The 13535-nt window shown below is 36.8% G+C and overlaps 2 protein-coding genes across 4 annotated transcripts in view; both read right to left on the bottom strand.

The window, feature by feature from the left end:
• Positions 1-13489, bottom strand: part of LOC113436882 (carboxypeptidase B-like) — a 92363-nt gene extending 78874 nt beyond the window's left edge. For 2 of the 3 annotated variants that reach the window (XM_087933297.1, XM_087933295.1), the window contains exon 1: positions 13363-13445. The gene's annotated coding sequence lies outside the window, so the exon portion shown is untranslated. Of the gene's footprint in view, positions 1-13362 lie in introns of all 3 variants that reach the window. The other variant, XM_026701584.2, reaches the window with a different exon arrangement.
• AGTR1 (angiotensin II receptor type 1) overlaps positions 1-13499 on the bottom strand; it is a 43688-nt gene extending 30189 nt beyond the window's left edge. Inside the window, exon 1 of the mRNA XM_026701586.2 lies at positions 13363-13499. The gene's annotated coding sequence lies outside the window, so the exon portion shown is untranslated. The remainder of the gene's footprint in view (positions 1-13362) is intronic.
• Positions 13500-13535: the final 36 nt, after the last annotated feature.

Here is a 13535-nt window from a genome sequence, read left to right as displayed (position 1 = left end):
TATGCACCACACTCGTCACTCCCTGAACAGATGCACTGGGTTTGCAGCGAAATCACTGACCCAACAAAAAGAGTTGCTAAGGGAGTACCATTACTGCTACAACTGTTGCGAATCCAAACACCCATCCAAGTACTGCACAGCCAAGGTGCAATGCGACTTATGCCATAGTGACCAACACCGTGCTGCATTCAGATTCTGAGCTGCCACTGCATATCTCGTAACCCTCCTTCGGACAAGGAGCCTCAATGTAACACAGAAGCATCAGGGCTCCTCGGCAGACTGATAAACCTCAACCAAAACCAAGGATGGGTGTCAACTGCACAGCACTGTGCGCCAACTCACCATGCCCTCGTTCCTGTCTTCCCATCTGTTTAGCCAAAGTGTACCCTGAAGGATGCACTGAAGATGCCATGAAAATGTACGTGCGGATAGACACTCAAAGCACCTACACCTTGGCCAGACCCGCATTTTTCACCTCTTTGAGGTGCAACAGGATGAACTTCCCTTCATTGTATCAATGTGCCATGGACCAAGAAGCACGGCAGGGAGGAGAGCTACTGGACTCTGCATAGAGTCATTGGATGGAAGTTCCCGGTTCCCACTACCACCCATATTTGAATGTGATGGGGTACCGAACGACCGCAGTCAGATCACAACACCTGAGGTCATAAGTAGCATGCCTCACCTACAGCACCTGGCTCATCACTTTCTCACTCTAGATCTGGAGGCTGATATCCTACTCTTGCTGGGAAATAATGCCCCATGCACCTTTCTCTTCTCCGAGTCAGTCGGCAGCCCTGTAGAGGGCCCAGTGGCCAAGAAATCTCAACTAGGATGGGGGATTGTAGGAATTGTTAGTGTCGATTGGATGCAGGCCCCAACCCAGGCAAATGCCTTAGCACCATCCATTCCAATAGCTTTCCAACACTCTTTAGCACCACTGAAAACAAGAATGCCATTCCAGAATAAAAGGCCACCGGTGATCAGTACACTTTTGCTAGGACACCCTAAACAGCCACCAACAACCACCAGACATCCACTAAGACACTCTACATGGGCATATACCTCCGCAACACCCTTTCCAACAGCTTTCCGACACCCTTTGACACTGTGGAAGCAAGAGTACCATTCCAATCCTAAAAGGCCACCAGAAGCGACCACCAGACTTTCATCTTTGCTGCCAAGAGTACCTGTACACCCTAAAAGGCCACCAGAGGTGACCACTAGACTTTTACCTTTAGTGCCAAGAATACCTGTCAACCCTAAAAGGCTGCTGGAAGTGACCACCAGACTTTCAACTTTGCCACCAAGAGTACCTGTACACCTAAAAGGCCGCCAGAGGTGACCAGCAGACTTGCACCAAGAGGCTGAACTTGAAGATTGAACCTCAAGCTTTGCATGCTTTGCTTTGTTTGATGCTTTATTAATGCTGAACTTGAAGATTGAACCTCAAGCTTTGCATGCTTTGCTTTGTTTGATGCTTTATTAATGTTTACTGTTTTTCTTAGTTATATAGCTAACTGTTTATCTTAGTTATATAGTTATCTGCTATTCATAGTATTGCTGTTTACTGATTATCTTAGTTGATAGTTAATTTTTTTTCTCTTCTCTTAATAGTGGAATTTACAATTCCAGGCAGGGAATGTACTGTCCCAGCCAGTCTATGGGAATTGGATAGTTACTTAGGAATTATGAGCTGTCCCCTTAAGGGAATGCATCATGGTAAATGTATCCTGGGAAATGTAGTTCATGTCACGTGGCCACATCTGTAATCCTGATTGGTCACTAAATTGACCCTTGAGGGGTTGGGGGAAGTTTTCCTCACTTTTGCCTGAACTCCCTAACTCATGGCAGCTGCTTTCTATCGCTATGAGATGGGTTAGGAGATAACCATCATTAACCTACAAGGCAGATATACAAAGGATTGGTCATTAAGGAAGAACTTCATCACAAATGTGAGTTATGAGGATACCTGATGAACTAATAAATGTACTTTGTAATGGACGTCTTGTTGAGTTTATCTATCTGCATCTGCAAAGCGTACAAATCCACCACTGTGCAGAATACAGAAAAAGTATGGACAACGCTATTTTGACTATGAAATGATCCAGTGATGCATTCCCAAGGATGATAAGCAAAAGGAAACATTTCAATTTGCTTTATTGCTACAAAACGTTTCTTGGCTGCTATTAAAATTGGAATAATTTTCTATTGAGATTAATAAACAAACAAAAATAGCAACGTTCATGGGACATTTTAAAGATAAATTATTGTAGCGTAATAATAAATCAGTTGGGCTCAAAAAGAGCCACTGATAGTTAGTGAGCTTAACCTGGTCTTCTCTTTATTCAAGTGCATTTTGGAGAATATGAACAGTTTTATTTCCCCTGCTCCCCCATCAATACACAAATAATAACCCAGATGATCATATTTTTCAAATTATAGCTTATAAATCTCCATAAAGAAATAGCTTATAAAATTGGATTCAGCATGTTTCGCAGCACAAAACCCTTGGATTTCTGCTGTAGCCTTTCCAACAAACAAAATTAGATCACTCATCATTATCACTGACATATACTGAATATTTAATGTTTTTTCACTAAGCATTCTCAACAACTTTTGCTTATTTTTACAAATTTACTTCACTTGTAATTTGCTATTGATAATTAAATCTTTGGCAATTTATCATTTTACTAAGCCATGGACAATGTACAAAATTCTAAGTCGTTATATATTGAAAGAGAAAATGCCTAAATGCATATTATAAATAATAAGTATAATAAATTATCAGCAACAAATTACATATTAATGTCTCTTATTGAAGAGTAAATATATCGAGTTTTAAATCAACATTCCAAATCTGATTTTTTTTTAAATAAAAAGCAGTGTTGAAGAGTATAGTCATATGTTAACATAAAAAAGGAATTTCCTTACCAAAAGAGAACAAAAGTAGGGAAAGGACTTGAATAAAATCTATGTCAATAATGATTACAGTCTTAGCATTCATTTTATCACACTAAATTTTCCACGATAAAGCCCTTGCACTAAATTTTTATGGTTCTTCATCTTGCAACAAAACATTGACTGAAGAATACTTCACATAGAGATGGGATGGAAAAATAATGGTTTTCCTCCAGATATGGTTGAATTAGAACTATCTGACCAAAATCTAATTCAAGAGTGACTAGTGCATTCATATGTTGAATCAGGAGTAGTGTCTGCTTCCAATGCTATATATTATGTCATCTAGAAAGGCTTTAGGACTGTGTGTCCTAAAGACACCGATATAGGAAACATAAATAAATAAAATACATAAACAGGCAATAGCAATAGCACTCAGACTTATATATCGTTTCATAGTGCTTTACAGCCCTCTCTAAGCCACATAGAGACATGCCTTCAGATATGTTCTTTTTTTTAAGGGTAGAACTGAAAAAAATGTAATCAAAATGGAATCTCCCCCACACACATCTCTCTTTCAGCTTCACATGCAACTACAACTGTTTTTGTTTGGGTGGAGGTGTTTATAGTTTTTATATTGGGGGCATTTTATTTGGCTTATATACTTTATGTAAATTGCAACGTCTCTTGCTGCAGTGGAGTAAGAATGTAGAAAATCATAAATCAATTATTCTGGCAAGAAGAACATGGAAACAAGGATATACTTTCAGAAAGCTTGGAAGTCTATGGAGTATTTCACAGATGTTGCCTTCCAGATGTTTGGATAATATCTTATGTAGACAGACTGTGCAGTCTACAATAAACCTTATAATCTATGAAAATCTAATATATATTCCTACCAGATGTTAAGATAACACCACATATTATCCTAACATCTGTTTTTATGCAAGCAAGCAAGACTTTATTTTATTGCAATGTATCCTTGTGTCATGCAAAACAGATATATGCAGGAATCAGATTATGGAAAGTGTGAAAATGGAGAGTAAAATCTTTTTCCTCATAAAGGCTCACTGTAATGACTAACGTTTCACTTGACTATATAATCAGTAATTATTTTACCAACTATCCAGTCCAGTGGTGCTGGCTGAGGAATTCTGGGAGTTGAAGTCCACAAGTCTTAAAGTTGCCAAGTTTGGATAACTCTGATCTAATCAAATGCACCTTTCCATTCAAAATGAAATAGCAGTTAGGTATCTTCTCTCTTGTCTATCCCTAAACTTTTCCTGGTGTGGTACGTATTCATACATCCAAGTTCATCTTACCTTCTCCTTCAGATGTTGCCCCACCTAAATGAAGCTGAAGGTTGAGGATAAATAATGCATGTCTTCACTGTCCAGCATGTGGTGGGGCCAGTAATTATGACACAATACTTAAAATTATGAAGAACACATAATTTTTCCTTTTATATGTCATCTCTCCATCCATCTATCTCTTCCTCAGATTTAATATTCACTTTATATCTTCAGCTTTGTTCCAACAATTATAATGAATTTCTTGATTTTTGTCTACGCAAAGCAGCTTGGCATACAATCTTCAGCAGAAGGATTCATCTCTTTTCAAACAAAGTAATTTCTGGGTTTTGTATGGATTACAGGAGGTCATTCTAGCAAGCAGCCTTGTCAATGACAAAGATTTCATTGGTTTCACTTCATTTCACAATGGTTGGCAGTTTGCTTCTTGACCCAATTCAAAATGCTGATTTTAACCTTTAAAGCCTTTCATGGCATGGGCCTAGGCTATCTGAGGGATGCCTTCTCCCTGGTTACATCAGCCTGGTCCATTAGGTCTTGAAGAAAAGATATGATGCAGGTAAAGGTAAAGCTTCCCCTCGCACATATGTGCTAGTCATTTCCAGCTCTAGGGGTTGGTGCTCATCTCTGTTACAAAGCCAAAGAGCCAGCGCTGTCCGAAGATGTCTCCGTGGTCATATGGCCGGCACTTTGGTGGGTGGTCCCTATTTTTCTACCCGCATTTTTACATGCTTTTGAACTGCTAGGTTGGCAGAAGCTGGGACAAGTAACGGGACCTCACTCCGTTACGCGGTGCTAGGGATTCGAACCATCGAACTGCCAACCTTTCTGATCTTGTCAATCAACTCAGTGTCTTTTATAATGCAGGTATCATTTACTAAATTTCATAGTTTATAGTATGGTGGAGTATTTAATTAACATTTACTTTTCTTTGTATAAATGAATATCCAAGTTATGAACCATAACGTGCAGTATTATGCAATACTGAAATTAAGATTAATTTTCATATTTTGCCTTAAAATTAAGGCGAAAGTAATCTTGCTTGTCCTTTCATTTGCACATCTGTGACATTCAAGAAAGCTTTAAAAAAAATTAAAAACAAAGGTTTGTGACTGACAACCCTGAAATGATCTCCTTTTCTATATTTTTAAATGTAAATTTTGAACTGTGTAAGAGTCTTGCCTAGGATCTTGCCTGGGTGAGTAATCTTGCCTTGGATAATCCATATTGCTGTCTAATGTAACTTCTCCCAGTTGGGGACAGCATAGAAACTACAATGGAATTTTATTTAATTTTAAGGTGTTTTCCAAATTTTATTTCACTAGATACTTTACTTATGCAATTCACTCTTTGAATGTAATGAATGTAAAAATCATTTTCCTTCTTTTCCAATTTAAATTTAATCCTAACAGTGAACTGTTGGTTTTACAATTGTTTTTGGATGATAGACTTTTATTGCCTTGGTTTGTTCTGATTGCTTATAGAAATATAAATCAACCAAAATATAAATGTAGTGTGGTTTGTTTTATAAAAGTTTATGCACTCCCTTTTGTAAAACAGCCCTATTATTAATCTGACCTATGATTGTGACATAACAAAAAGCTGGGTCAATTTTATTAGAAACTGTTTCCTTTTTTCAAACTCACTGTCACATTCCGTTCATCCCTTATAAAGAAATATTAAATAGCTATCACAACACATGCTGGAGACCTGAGAAATTATTTTGATTTTCAAAAGGAAATGTTAGCAATATCTTCTTCCACAAGGAGAATACTGGGAAAACATGGACAGTTGGGAATTATCCCCAGACTTGTCTCATGTGCCTCGGGAAGTATTGTTCAAAGCTCATTCCATTTCTTCTGTCCCCCACATAGCAAGCCAAATACAAGTGGAGCATGCACACTACTGGCACAACTTTCTGAATCCTTAAACAGAGTTTCTAATGCTTTCTCTCTTTTATTTTAGGTGGAAGGGCATATATCCTGTTGGGTAGATTTGCTTGAATGAGTAAAAAAACAAAACTGAGTTCAGTTTCTAATAACTACATAAGGACAGCCCTATAGACTTTTTGGAAATAGTGCAAAAGAGTCAGAATTGCTGTTGTGATAAAATGAATGGAAATCTCCATCTCAGCATTGAACGGATAGGATATGCAGCAAATGCAATAAACAAATAAAATAAACAAGGTAGATATACTGTAGCCCACCAATAATACATTCTTCTTTCATTTTTAAGGAAATTACATGAAAATTACAAAAAAACCCACAGATAATATTTAAAAACCCACAGATAATATTGATTGGTGGTTATTGTAACCATTGATTCATGTCTTACTTTTGGCAACTTTATAAGCAAGTGCTCTGCATGTCAAGCACAACTTCTTTCAGTTATTGGATGCTCATCTTTGTATCAGATTTGATGCTATCAAGCCAGCATGTTCTTTGATTGTCCCTTCTTGTTCCACTAACCATTCCTAACAACACTTCTCCAATGAATTTGCATATACGACATGTCCAAAGTAAATCAGACATAGTCTTATGATTTTAGCTTCTAGTGATGTGTCTCAGAGGTGGTCTTCAGCAGGTTCTGACCAGTTCTGGAGAACCGGTAGCGGAAATTTTGAATAGTCCGGAGAATCAGCAAATACCACCTCTGACTGGAGATTTTACAGTATCCTTCCCTGCCATGCCCACCAAGCCACGCCCACAGAACCAGTAGTAAAAAAAAATTGAATCCCACCACTAATGTGTCTGATTTTATATGATTTAGAACCTCTCTGTTAGTTACTCTGATGTCCCTGATATATGCAGTAGTTTACACCAGCACCACAGATCAAAGATGGCAATTCTTCTTAAATCATTCTTAGTGTCCAACTCTCACACCCATACATCATTATAGGGAACACTATTGTCCTAATTAGCCTGCTTTTTATATTTATATCAGTATCTCAGCTTTTCCAGACCAATGGTGTTAACCATTGCAAAGTGGCTTAAAGTTATCATGTGTTTGATTTCAGAATTGCCAAAATGAACAATTTTTGATCCAAGGAAGCTAAATTCTCAAAGTAATTAAAATTTGCTCTTTGCTAATTTTAAACATCTCAGCATCTTATCAGCAGTGTTATCATTATCTTTGACTGATTGATTGGTTACATATTATCAGTTTGGTGTCAGCTCTTAACCACCACGTAGATAGACCTCTTTCAAGATGATCAGATGACACAGGAAATTATTTGTCAGAGTTATTATTTGAGTTGTCATGTTTTCCACAAAATTAGGATAATTTTGGCAAAAATAGAGAGTAGGACATTCCTTTAAGAAAAGTCACCCTGATGAATGTCTTAGTTTTGTACCACTGTGTGTTATCAGACATTATCTTTGTTTTAGCCAAAGTATTGCAAGAAATGTAGCAAGAAAAATAGGCTGAGGAATTTTTAAAGCTTGAAGAGTGTAAAGACTTTAATTTTATTAACTAGTGCTTCACAATATGCCTAGTGGCATTGCAGAAGGCAATATAATTCTAATTCAATTAAGATATACTAAAGCAATGCGAATAGGTGATTGGTATTGTTTTTATAGAACAATTTGTAAGTAATAATGCTAGGTTTAAAATGAGATCATTTAATCTGGGTTACAAATATCCTGATGACAACTACACAGAAAGTTCTGATTCTTTGCTGCTATTTAGAGGAAGCCCAGATGTTTACTCTTCATTTAAGATAAATATGTCACAGCTATTCTAATTATAAAATGTGCAAGGAGGCTAGCAATGTAACATATACATCTAAAACAAGAAATACATAGCAACATTGTTTCCCAAATCAAAGAGACAAACTCTTATACACATTCACTTGAGATCTACACAGTTAGGACATTTCTAACATTGCTATAACCACAGTGGGAGATTAACAAAGCTGTATGTTGACAAAATTTTCTGCCAATAGTAATTTCTTCTGTGTTATGCCTTACTTTATGGATATAACTGGTTTAGCACAAAACTATGGACCTTAGAAAACTGTTATAAAGACTTATCATTGGTCTATTCATCCAGCCATCTCATTTTTTTTTCAACTGGATATTGTTTGGATGTGCTCGACTATAAAACTCATAAGCAGAATAAAGAATTTTCATTCTTCTTCTCTTTCTCTCTTTCTTTCTCTGCAGTTCTCTGGGAAAATAGCTGAAATTAAGGGCCCACTTATCTCTTGACATGGACATGGTCAACATTTTTTTTCCTGCCATGTTCTCATGATGTTACAATCATCTCATCTTCAGGTATTCCTTTTCAGTGGGCAATAAACTGTGCAGTTTTGCAATTTAACACACTTCACAGATGATTTGATCACTGTTGAGGTCTAGTGAAGGATTCTTCTGGCACTTTCTGACCAAGTTGAGACTTCTGCTGGTATATTCCATAATCCCTGGAAAGTATTTTCCAAGGTTATTCTGCTTTGAATAGAGTGTAATAGTAGGAGAGACATAAATCATCCCAAAGCAGCTGTGAGAGTGAGACTGTATGTTAAAGCTGGAAGAAATAAGATGGTCATTTTTCTGCAGCTTCCCAGTGCAATTTTCTCCAGCATGTCAGTTTTTGAACAAAGATTTTCCAGAATGAACCTTTGCTATAAACTTCACTAGAACTCAACAATGATCAAATAATCTGTGAAGTATACTAGATTGTGCTCATTGCAAAATTGCATAGCTTATTGCTAACTAAAAATGAATACCTGAAGATGACTGTAACATCATGAGAACATGGTAAGAAAAACCTCTTCTAGAATTCAACTAAGTGGTATCTAAAAGGAGCCCAATAAGTATCTCTGCTATGGCAAATGGTTTTGCAGTTGATGTTCAGGGCTCTTTTAGATATGAGTTTAGTCCTGCTCCAGAATAGCCTAAAGCCCTGTTTATAGGAGTTCATTTAGAAGTTCATTGTTGATTGCACTCACACAAAACACTTGCACCAACCAGAATGAATAGTGACAAACAGCTAAAAGTGCTGGTCTGGCCATCTTCAAATCTTGTCTCTTCTCCAATGCCATCCCATGTTAATTAATGGTTATTTTGCTGTTGGAAGTTAACATTTGATGGAATTTGATTTGACTAAAACATAGTTGAGGAGCCCATCAATATGTGTGGTTAATGTGTACTACACCTTAAATAAAAACAGCACTTGCTGGCATCATGCCTCTGGCAGAGTAGGATTGTCAATAGACACAGCAAGTTATAGTTTTCTAAAAACTCAAGGACAGGTAGGTAGCCTTTTAGCTCAGCTGTCAGGAAGAGCTGCAGGATAAACAAATTCATCGTAAAGCCTCTATAAAATCTGCACTCTAGTTTTAAATACAGGACAATGAAGTAAACTTTGAAATAACAAGTCAGCCTAAAACTCAGTGAAGAAAAATAATCCAGCAAACTAAAACAGTATAAAATCAGAATCAGTTTAAAAGGCATGGAAATCTCTATCTACGTCTTATCTCTATCTATCTTTTTATCTCTATCATCAATCATCACTTTTATATATATCATATCATATCATCATATCATATCATATCATATCATATGATCTATCTATCTATCTATCTATCTATCTATCTATCTATCTATCTATCTATGAATGCAAAAAAATTAGCATAAATGAGACAAGCCTGCTATGTAGACCAATATTGTCTAAAGAGATAATAAAATACTGCTTAATGTACACCAGTTTCATAAAACTTAGGCAGAGAACTTTTCAGTTATTTTATTCTACCTGATCAATCAACACGGCTTGATGTTGTTTCTGTCTTGCCTGACACTGAACTCATCCCTATAGTTTTTTAAGAAGCCAGTTTATGAAATCATACAAATTACTAACTCAAGTTTGTGTACTTTACCCGGAGCAATTCTTAAACAGAGGTCTTACCGAACATGGCAAAGTTTATATAAAACTACTGTTTTATATGTAAAACATGTGCTCTACTACTAATCTTCTCTTTCCCATAATGAATCCCATCATTAACTATTCTGATTTACTGAATTTCTGAAGCCCAGATAAATTTCTACATAAATTTGGATCACGGGGATTTTTTCAGTGCATTTTTTTTTGCTCTGAGTAACAGAAACTCAGAGTAACAGAAACTTATTCTGATAGTTGAGTTTTATCTATGACTATTGTGATAGAAATTATGATTAGGTCAACAGGATAGTTTTTAGGGGTTACACCATAACTTTCCTTCCCTGGCATCCTTTGGAAGTGACTACAGTCCCCAGTCAACAAGTCCATAGATATTTTGTCTGTAGATTAAGAACAGAGTTGGAAACATTAGATATCATTAGCATTGTAACCTTATTTTTTTTCCAAATAGACAGCTTTCATGGGGAAACAAGTTGAGCTAAATATGAATAACTCATCTTAAATCTATTCCTATGAATAGATTTTAGGGGTAGCACTCAACTCTCCCCAGTCCAGCTCAACTCCTTACCAAATGCACACATTGGTTCTTGGTCTACAGCCTTAAATATTGCAACATTTAGTCACAGCAACAAGATACTGTAGAAAAGCAAAAATATCTTCTCATTGTAAATGGGTGTATCAGGTTAAAAATGTTTGCTATGAAGTCACTAAGACAATGAAACAAACTCACCAGATGAGAGGAAAGTAACCAATGGACAAAATATGTCCTATCATAATATTTATATATAAGGATAATAATACTAACTATAGGAATAATAACAAAGCTAGTGAGCCTAAAAGCCATAATCATGGAAAAAAAACCCGAAAGATCCTACCTGGCAGATAATTAGGTTCAGAAAGATAGTTAATATGTCAAAAATGTGTTTATGAGCCACCTATTTCCTCTAACTCATCTCCTTTAAAAATATCAAAAGGAATCAAGTTTGCTTTGTACCACACAAATTGTAGGAGGTGGGAACTGGTTGACTGCATTTATTTCTCATTCAATTTCCTTTTCCCTCAGTATTTCAGGTGTAGTGCACTGCTGGTCTCTTCACATGCCAGAACTGTTCCTTTGTTCTTGTGAGAAGTTTGTTTTGTATATCATGGAAGCTAAGGGGTCTCTGATATTGCCCCTTGCAATCATGTCCAATCCTTTTCCTATCTAGATTCCTATCATGTTCACATACATACTTTCTACAGATGAAAAAGTGATCAACATTCCATTTGGAGAATTCCCACTGTTTTCTCTGTCTATGTTTCCCAAGCATTTATCTCCCTTTTCAAATGTCTGCATCGTCGTCCTCTTCCATAATTGTACGACAAAGGTCATGGGGCCAATCTTCCCAAGTCTACTCAAGTAATAGCACTCATTTCAGTTTAAAGACAGACAGAATTGGTTTCTAATCTTTCATGCATGTTTATCTGTATATATCCTAAATCATATAATGTTTATTCTGGCTGCTTTACACATAGCAAAAAATCAGTATTAGGCATTCTTTATGTAGCGTGATCCACTCTGTACTTTTGTATGGGAATGTCTGCATAGATAGGCCCCATACTGGTGATGTTTAACATGCAGAGTTATTTTACAATTTTCTTTCACCTGGTCTCAAACATTGCCATTTCTATGTTGAGGGATCCAAGATTAGTATAATCCTCAATTTTTCTTAATCAGAATTTTACATATTTTTAAATTCTGACCTACACTTGCAATAAATGACAGATTCTTCCAATTATTATGACTCTATTAAGATTATCAATTCCAATCCGCTTAGCAAGATTGGCATATTAAGAAATCATTCCTCACTTTACTCACATAAACCAACTTATGTGTTCTACAATACACGGTACACATACCAAGCAGCCAAATGAGGATAAAATAGAGACGTTTGGAAGAGTCAAGAATAGTAACGGGTAACTATTTAAACATATCCATGGAGTTTTCCAAGTGCAAGTACATTAAAGTACACATTCCTATTAGTTAAATTCTGGACTTTTATTTACGTCAGGCTTTGATAATAAACAGGGGACAAGAGAAGGCACTGAAGGTCATAGAATGAAATGAGTTTCATAACCAGAACATGTGACTGTGATCCTCTACATAGTTTGGCTATTTAAATGTCACCGAATTCAATGGACTTTAACCAACCCAAACAAACAGAAAAGTGCTTCCCCTGTACAAAGAGCCAGTGCATCGAGCTAATGCACCGAAGCCCCCAGAAATCAGTACCTTATAAACACCTTGTGAGAGAAAATCAAGAAAAACACAGCAATAGTAAAGATACAATACTGACATGAAATTATTTCAATGGTCTGAAGAGAATAGACTGTGAATTCGATTGTTTATTTTTCAGATCCAAGCAAGAATATCACTTTTTTTCATTGGGTGTTGTGATAAGTTGGAACATTTGCTCTTTGTACAGTAATGGGCTGGTAGTCTACACTGTTAAGTGATGGTTTGGAGGTGCTGGTATTAGGACAAAGACAAGAGGATTCTTAGGATAAGGTCAGAAGTGTAGAGGCTCTTTATCATTTGTACACAGCATTGTTTCTGTGGCATTGTTTCAAGGAGCTAGCCTTGGAACAGCACTCCTTTCTCTTCACTGATGGGCCATTGTTATTGTAAACTGATTAATGCAATCCCATTTCAAAAGTTTTCTGAACAGAGTGTACGATGTCCCAAAAAGTGTTTATATCATGATGTACATATGCACCTTGAAAGATATATTTTGTATTGCGCTTCAACCAAAAAAGAACTGTATAGCAGTGTAAATAATAATAAATCTTAAAAGCAATAGTTTTATCCTAGAAACAATATAAATATGTTTAAATATCGCAGGAAGTTAAATATCTCCAAATTCTTTAGATTTTAATAGAAGGGCTTAAGTATTCCAGAATTATGATACAATACCCAGGTTTAGCCAAGTAGTATGAAATTCAGAAATCAAGTTGCTGGCCTTTGATCGCAACTGTCCTGATTTTTTTAAAGCAAAGAATGGAGGAGGAAATAACAATATCCAAGTCCTAGTATTACTATCGCATCTGCACCTCGCAGGAGCAGCCTCCGCTGTTGCAACACCAGTATCCCTCAAGTCATAGTTACTCGGACCTTTCCACCTTACCTGATCCTATAGGTAATGGGCACGGGGAAAGAAGGCGCGAGTGTTAAGAAAGTGGAAGCAGCGCTGAAAGGGTGGAAGGGAAAGAAACTTACAGGAGAGCCTCCGCGCGTGTCTCGCAGGGCGCGGTGGTACACCTACGGACTGGTGGAGGTTTCTCTCTTCTCCCTTAGTTCGGTCTCTCTGCCCGCTACAAATCTTTCTCTTCGCCTTCTGGACACGCTGGTGCTACTATTGCTAGAAGGCGGAGGCTCCGCTCAACCCAATC

This window comes from Pseudonaja textilis, chromosome 4, assembly GCF_049901715.1.
Source record: "Pseudonaja textilis isolate UNSWEBS1 chromosome 4, rPseTex1.2, whole genome shotgun sequence".
Taxonomy (NCBI): domain Eukaryota; kingdom Metazoa; phylum Chordata; class Lepidosauria; order Squamata; family Elapidae; genus Pseudonaja; species Pseudonaja textilis.
The sequence above is the reverse complement of the archived record's forward strand: the minus strand, read 5'-3'. Positions and strand labels throughout refer to the sequence as shown.